Genomic DNA, 8,483 nt, shown 5'->3' on the forward strand with positions numbered 1-8,483 from the left:
AAAGAGCCATCTTTTCATCGCTTCGTTCTTTTTCTGAAAGATTTAATTTGCTTGTTTGCCTATGTGCGCTGTGTGCACCTGCCAGGGTTTATGTGCACCACATGCACACAGAAGCTCATGGAGGCCAGAAGAGGGCATCAGATCCCTAGGGACTGGAGTTACAGGTGCTTGTGAGCCACCTGACATGGGTGCTGGGAGCCAAATGTGGGTCCTCAGCAAGAGAAGAAGGAACTCTTAACTGCTGAGCCACCTCCTCGGTTTCTATTCTTCTCAAAAGAAAAAAAAATGATTTGCTACTGATATAAATGTGTGAATGATATGCGTGTGTATGTGTGTGTGTGTGTGTGTGTGTGTGAAAGAGAGAGGAGTGGGGGGGGGGAGAATAAATCTTTTCTTGCCTTTACAAAAACCCTTATGGTGTATGGTGTGGAATTACAATGACCTCACTCTGAGGAAACAGGACGGAATCTAAAAGTACCCAGGGGGTAAGTGGGAAGGCCCGAGGCTTTATCCTTCTACAGTGAGTGCTGCTTCTAATGATAACTTTACAGGCTCCTCCAAACTCACTTCCAGCCATTTCCCAAACACCCACGAGATAGCTCAAAAGCTAGCACTGTTTTATTAATGCCTTTTAGGTTCCATGTATCTGCACACAGCCTCCTCAAAATAAAGACATAGATGCTGTCTGTCTGTGAGAAGGAAGACGCTCAGCCCGTGGCTAGTGAGAGAGCTGCCTTGTTGAACTCAGGGGAGAGGCACATTCCTTTCTCTTGACACATAGCTTCCAGAACAATTAGCATTTTATAGGCATCCAACAAACACTGTGGAAGGGAATTGAATTGCCACTGGAAATGGCTACAGTGATTAAAATATTAATTCTAAACAGCAGAGGGAGCACCCCTTGCGTAAGCAAATGCTTCACAGTGGCACTCAACGCTGACCACGCATCACAACCTCCCAGAATGTCAGGAAGTAGCCATGCCTGGCCCTCACACTCTGATGGAGTAGATCTGGGGTGAGACTTAGCCACTGAGAGTTTTAAAAACTCCATTGGTAATTACAGAATACAATCATGTACAGTTGGTTTTTGCTGTTGTTGTTGTTGTTTCTAAGTGAAGAGTTTATGCTTCTTTTGAAAAGTAACAGTTAGCAAAAACTGTTCCCTGAACAGCATTCTTCCAAGGGCAGCACTTCTGAGAAGTCCCTCAGAACACAACTGGAAAGGACCACTTGCAGAATATGAAAGCCTTGCCAAGCCATTTGGGGACTTGCTTCTGAGAATTTATTTGTAGACTAAGAGGCAGTTTTGCTTTTCTGAAGCAAGACCTACAAGCTTGTTGTTAAAGGGCCAGATAGTGACACTCTCTACTCTCTGTGGGAAACACTCATCTCTGTCATGGGACAGAAAGCAATCACTGTCAAGACAAAGGTGAGCAAGCACAGCTGTGTTCCAATAAAACTTTATTCATGGATGCTCCATGTTGAATTTCAGATCCCGAACTCCTGTCCTGTTGATTTCTCCCCTCTTTCTTGAGACAGTCTCACTGTGGCTTGGAATGCACTGTGTAGACCAGCCTGGCCTTGAGTTCACAGAGATCTGCCTTCATTCTCAAGTGCCAGGATTGAAGGCATGGCCACTGTGCCCAGATTGATTTTTTTTTCTTTTTTGTTTTTGTTTTGTTTTTCAAGACAGAGTTTCTTTGTATAGACTTTTGTTGTCCTGAACTCATTTTGTAGACCAGGCTGGCCTTGAACTCATAGTGATCTGCTTGTCTCTGCTTCCCTGAGTGCTGGGATTAAAGGCATGCACCATCACACCTGGCTAGATTGATATTTTGCAACCATTAAAAAACATAAAAGGGGCTGCAGAGATGGCTCAGAGGTTACGAGCACTATCTGCTCTTCCATAGTTCGTGAGTTCAATTCTCAGAAACCACATGGTGGCTCACAACCATCTATAATGAGATCTGGTGCCCTCTTCTGGCAGGCAGGCACACATGCAGGCAGAACATTATATATATAATAAATAAATAAATCTTTAAAACAAAACAAAAAACCATAAAGGGCTAGCTGGGCATAACTGTAATCCCAGAACTCAGCAAGGCAGAGGCAGGCGGATCTCTGTGAGTTCAAGGCCAGCCTGGTCTACAAAGTGACCTCAGGACAGCCAGGGCTACACAGAGAAACAGTGTGCTGGCTCAAAAACCAACCAACCAACCAACCAAACAAACAAACAACTACAACAAGCTAGTACAAGCTAGCCTAGTCTACAAAGTGAGTTCCAAGACAGCCAGGGCAGTTCCACAAAGAAACTCTGTCTCAAAAAACAAAAAACCAAGCTTTTCGCCAAGATGGCGCTGAAAGCAAAGAAGGAAGCTCCTGCCCCTCCCAAAGCCGAAGCCAAAGCAAAGGCCTTGAAAGCTAAGAAGGCAGTGCTGAAAGGCGTCCACAGTCACAAGAAGAAGATCTGCACGTAACCCACCTTCCGGCGGCCCAAGACCCTGCAGCTCCAGAGGCAGCCCAAATACCCTCGAAAGAGCGCCCCAAGGAGGAACAAGCTTGACCACTGGGCCATCATCAAGTTCCCCCTGACCACCGAGTCAGCCATCGATAGAGGACAACACACTCGTGTTCACTGTGGATGTCAAGGCTAACAAACACCAGATCAAAAAGGCCGTGAAGAAACTCTACAACATTGATGTGGCCAAAGTCAACACCCTGACAAGGCCTGAGGGAGAGAAGAAGGCGTGTGTTCGACTGGCTCCTGATTATGATGCTCTGGATGTTGCCAACACGATTGGGATCATCTAAACTGAGTCCAGCTGGCTAATTCTAAATACACAATTTTTTCACCATAAAAACAAACAAACAGTCAATAAAAGCCAGCTGGTGGTAGCACACGACTTTAATCCCAGCACTTAGAAGGCAGAGGCAGGCAAATCTCTGTGAATCCGAGGCCAGCCTGATCTACAGAGTGAGTTCCAGAACAGCCAGGGCTACACAGAGAAACCCTGTCTTGAATAAGCAGAACCAAAACCAAACCAAACCAAACAAAAAGAAGCCAGTATAGAGACAAAGAAGCGTTAAAAGATAAAAATGAGGTAGCAAAAGGCAAATTTGTGTACAAGGGATTTAATCGATTTCTTGCCTCATATCCGATTCTTGCCCTCACAAGAAGTCCCAGTGGAGCGACTCCTCAAGCCCTGTGTGTACTTGAGTGTTCAGGGGCTTTGCTTCTGTTATTATTTGCTGCTGCCTTGTTTTGTCATTTGGGATGGGCCTAGTTTGTCTCTTAGCTCAGTTCTTACTAGAGCGATCACAAGCCCCAAGAGTTGGGCCAGTAGGGTCAGGACAGGACGGAGCTAACAAGAGCTTAATAGCCCAACCACAAAACGTGAGGCTGCCCTATGTCGAGCCGCTTTTACTGTCTTTTGAGTCATAAAAATGACCAGCCCCCAGTTCTCAAGTGAGTGGTTTATAGGCGCTGATTTACGCAAACACAGGTCTATTAAATAGAAGCCCAAACATTTTGGAAATTTAGACATGAAAGGGGAGAAGAGGGCATGGAGTGAGCTCCCACCGAGAGAGAGGCAAGAGGGCAGTCTCTCCACAGGTGACACTGGAAGTCTTCACCACTGCGGGGGGCACATTCCCCAAAACACGGGGTGAGGGGTAGGCGGAGAAGGGGAGTGCCACAGCGTAATCTGAACCACTTCCCTGCCTAACATGCAAACCTTTCCTGCCTTTGAACTGAGCCAGCACACTGCTTACCTGCCACATCAACAGCCAATTACAGGATTATTAAAGTGAGGAATAAAAGCCTTCCATTACATTTTCCAACAAAATAATGATTGAGAATCACAGGGAAGGATGTGTGTGTGTGTGTGTGTGTGTGTGTGTGTGTGTGTGTGTACATTTGAGTATAATCTGAATGTTTCTTTCCCTCCTCTTTGAAGAAGATAATGGGAGGAGGAGAGAGATACGGTGCAGAAGGAGGGACAACCCTGTCAGGGTTGCAGCAGTGGCCCTCAAATAAGGCCGAACCGGGTCCTGGTCCTGGGTCTCACAAGCAGCCAGCGCCTCTGCCACTGCAGTGGTCGTAAAGGTGTTTTATGCTTCCAGTTGCTGGCGGAGGCCTCATCGTGCCCAGGCAGTTACCCTCCCCTAATAGCACAGAACAAAGACCAAAGTCCCACCAAAATGACACTGGAAATTGCCCAGCTGACCCTCACCTCTTTGATGGGCTTTACTTTGGGAAGCTTGCCCAATCCTATAGGTTGGTCCAAGAGCCCATCTCTGTAGCGACACATTAATGTGCCTCCCTAGTCCCACCGGGGAATTTTCCAATTACACACACAAAAATAAAACCTACAAACCTGACAGCAGGCAGAGGAGCCTCCAGAACTATTGCTGATACCAAAAGCTGCTTCTCATTAAAGCTTGAGATTTAGTGCAAAAGTTAGAAGTGGGGACTTTCTGGAGAAGATAGGTGCAGAAAGTATCAAGCTTGCGTCTGCGGAGACAAAGGCGTGCGCGGCTCGGGCCTCTGGGGGTGGTAGAGAGCAGACCCGCCATCCATCATCCCCCACTCTCGCCTGTCCTCCCTCCAACACCCTCCGTCTCCCAGACACCTGCTCTACCTCTCAAGGCCACACTCTCTTCTGCATACTTAAAGCAGAGCTTTTATTTCACCTTCTTCAGGGCCCCCTGGGGTGGCCATCGCTGTGCCACTGTGTGCTGAGTTCCCCAGGGGACAACAGCTCTTTCAGGGTAGGGGTCCTGATTTAAAATGTCAATTTCCTGAATTGTTTTAGTTGCTTTTAACGTAATAAAAATATGGTAAAAATAAATAGTTTTTTTGTCTTGACTTCGTACAAATTCAAGAAACGAATCAGAGGGAAATAGGACATATATGTCTTTATCTTTACCCATGAGAGCGCAGATTCTTTATCTGACAAACTGGTCTTGAGCACCTGCTCAGTCAGACACAGTTGAAAGTCGGGAACAGAAGACACAGCATCCTCCCTGACCTAATGCAGATCAGTCCAGGCCCCTTGGCAATCAACTAATGTCGAAAACACGTCATTCCAAGCTCAGCTACATCCATGAAGTTCAGAAGACACCGTACAGTCAGATTGCCCCTACAGCTGGCTTGTGGCACAGGTTTTAAAAACAGTTTTTAAAATTTGACTTCAAGCATGGCAGTGGTGGAGCACGCCTGTAATCCCAGCACTTGGGAGGCAGAGGCAGGCACATCTCTGTGAGTTCGAGGCCAGCCTGGTCTACAAAGCAGGTTCCAGAACAGGCAGGACTACACAATGAAACCCTGTCTGGAAAAACAGAACAAAATAAAAATGTCTTCAGGGTCAACTTACTTATGGCATGGGACATACCTTTGTAATCCTAGCATGAAGGGGGCTGGAAGTCTAAAAACTGTGAATTTAAGACCAGGTGAGACATAGCAAGTTCAAAGCCTTTTAGATTCTGTTTTTTGTTTTGTTTTGTTTTTGTTTTTTCGAGATAGGGTCTCTCTGTGTAGCCTTAGCTGTCCTAGACTCACCTTGTAAGTTAACACTCACATGCACTGAACAGATATCCGGTACTTGGGTCTCTGGAGAGAAACCCAACAGCCCAAACCATGCAGACGTGAGGTAAAGCTAAGGAGCCTACAAACCCTGCCTGCCTTCCACCTCAGGATGGACCGAGCAGTGGTTCTCTGTGGACAGCAGCCAGAGAGGAATGTTAGCTTTCAGTAGCTCTGAATGGATGTCCCATCTAATCTCTCCACCCACATACTGGGAAAATGAGAGCTTTTCTCAGCAGCTTCCACCATGTCCACGCACCAAAATGTGCACGCAAGCAGGCAAGAGACACCAGTCTCAGAAAACATATCTAGTCTGCCGGCCTCCAGGAAGTTTGTGTGTGTGTGTGTGTGTGTGTGTGTGTGTGTGTGTGTGTGTGAGAGAGAGAGAGAGAGAGAGAGAGAGAGAGAGAGAGAGAGAGAGAGAGAGAGAGAGAGAGAGAGAGAGAACATTTTAAGAACCTTTAAAGATATTTTTCTGTCCACAATATTCAGAACAGAAAAAAACCAATTTTTATATTGCTCCTTCCATTTTCCTGTGGATCTACACTTAGGACTTGAAGTCCGTTAGAAAGGCAGAGTGGCCGCCATCGGCCTGTGAGACAGTGCCATCTAGTGGCCAATGTGAGCATCACAGAGGAGAAGTAGATTTCCCCCGCTCACCTGCAGGTTTCCTTTAGCAAACCTAGGGCCTTGCTGTCGCCAGTGTTCATGCCTGCAGTGTCTTCCAGACCCACAAATGAATGCTGCTCCTCCCTAGGTATGAGAAACACAAGTGGATCATAACCAAACTATAAAATATTTGGACTGATAAAGTATGGTAATATTAGAGTGAGTGATAGGAAAGGGAAAATCCAGCCATTTAACTGGTCAACAATAACAGTGACAGTCTGTGATTTGAGAAGAAAGCACATTGTGTGTGTATGATGTCAGTGTTCCGCAGCAACAGTGAGCAGTACTGGAGACATACTACGTGTTGGCCACACAATAGGCTGTATGCTTTTGGCTTCTGAGACTAGGTGTGGGTGGGGAGGAGGAAACATTTTGGCAACAGTAAAAAGCTTCTGATGGTGCAATAACCCAAATGAACCCAAAGTCAAATGCGTAATGAGCATTCTGGTGTCCCTTGCCCACAATGCACTGCACAGCTTTACTGCAGCTATGTTTCCGAGCACACACATGCACAAGTGTGTGCATCACAGTGCAGCAACTTCTCACACGGCTTGAGACATGTTGGCTCAGACTCCAGACTTAACTGTTATGAGCTGCAGTGTTTTCACTCTTCGTACAAAGCTTTCTTCTTTTGCAGAAACATGGTGGCTCAACGGTGAAAAACAAGTACTTATATTGCCAATTCTTCAGCAAGTAAGTGCCAAGTTGTATTTTGTTTGTTTGGTTTTTTTTTTAGACTCTGTTGCCTTGGCTGGCTTGGAACTCAGAGATCTGCTTGTCTCTTGAGTGTAGATTAAAGTCCTGTGACACCACACCTGGCTGTTAGAATGTTTTATCTGAGTTTCATAAGATGTTAGTGAGTTGGCTTTCTGAAACATCCCAGAACATACTTGTGTCATTTTGTGAAGAGTTAATGCAAAACGTTGTTGTCACCAGTACAATTATAAAATCAAAGTGTCATCCTTTTTGTTTTCCTTTTTGTTTTTTTGAGACAGGGTCTCTCGGTGTATCCCTGGCTGTCCTGGACTCACTTTGTAGACCAGGCTGGCCTGGAACTCACAGAGATCCACCTGCCTCTGCCTCCCCCGAGTGCTTGGATCAAAGGCGTGCGCCACTGAACCCAGCTTCAAAGAATCATTCAATTCTGTTTGTTTTTCTGTTTTTCGGCAACAGACAGCATTTCTCTGTGTAGCCCGGCTGTCCTGGAACTCACCCTGAAGAACAGGCTGGCCTCCAGCTCAGTGCTGAGATTAAAGGCGAGCGCCATTCTTACCCTGGCTCAACTCTGAAGAACACTCAAGGTGCTCTATGCCCTGCGGCATCAAACGAGCAGCAATGTTTAAGTCTTTATGTAGAAATAAATAAGCGTGTCCATCTTATTAATAAGCAAATTCACTTTATTCTTAAATAGATGATAAATTTATACCAAGGGGTTTCTTTAAATAAATTTATGATTTATTATCAATAAATGTTTGACTTTATATAACTGTGTAAGTGAAGGTTGCATAAAAAGGCTTCTCTGTTGAGAATGGGTCATGAGAAAATTAGAAGGACCTAGAGGAAGGTGTCTCAGGGGTCACAGTTTGGGTCCCCAGGAGACCAAAGGGAGCAGTGTCATCCTAGATCATTGACCTGAATTTGGCTGTGACACACATGAGAAATGAGGTTCCCCAGGTCGTGTGGCAGCGGTTGGTCCACTCGGTGTACTAACCCTCTGAAAAGGTCTTTTGAGATAATTAATATTAACGTTCTCTGTAAAGAAACACCCGGCCCAGTGGAATGAAGAAGGCTAGACTCATGACTACAATTGGTTTGTGTGGTACTAGACAATATTTTATTTACATTTATTGATTGATTGGGGGTGCATACACCACGGCACACTATGAAGGTCAGAGGCAACTTCTGGAAGTTGGTGCTCTCCTTCTGCCACGTGTGTCTTGAGGATTAAACTCAGGTTGTCGGACTTGAGGGCAAGTGCCTTTACCTGCTGAGCCATTTTAGCAGCCCATGTGGGATGATTTCTAAAATCAGAGAGAAAACAGGAGTTTTTTGTTTTTTGTTTTTTTTTAATGGTCGGGTTGGAGAGATGGCTCAGTGGGTTAAGAGCACCACCTGCTCTTCCTAAAGGTCCTGAGTTCAGATCCCAGCAACCACATGGTGGCTCACAACCATCTGTAATGTGATCTGATGCCCTCTCCTGGCCTACAGAACATTGTATACATAATAATAA

At 45.7% G+C, this 8,483-nt stretch overlaps 1 pseudogene across 1 annotated transcript; it reads left to right on the forward strand.

Moving 5' to 3' along the window:
- Positions 1-2,317: 2,317 nt before the first annotated feature.
- LOC311596660 (large ribosomal subunit protein uL23-like) lies at positions 2,318-2,869 on the forward strand (annotated as a pseudogene). The gene has a single exon. The product of its transcript is annotated as a large ribosomal subunit protein uL23-like (transcript).
- The last annotated feature ends 5,614 nt before the right edge of the window (positions 2,870-8,483 follow it).

This window comes from Acomys minous (genome assembly GCF_964271855.1).
Source record: "Acomys minous genome assembly, chromosome: 1".
Classification (NCBI taxonomy): domain Eukaryota; kingdom Metazoa; phylum Chordata; class Mammalia; order Rodentia; family Muridae; genus Acomys; species Acomys minous.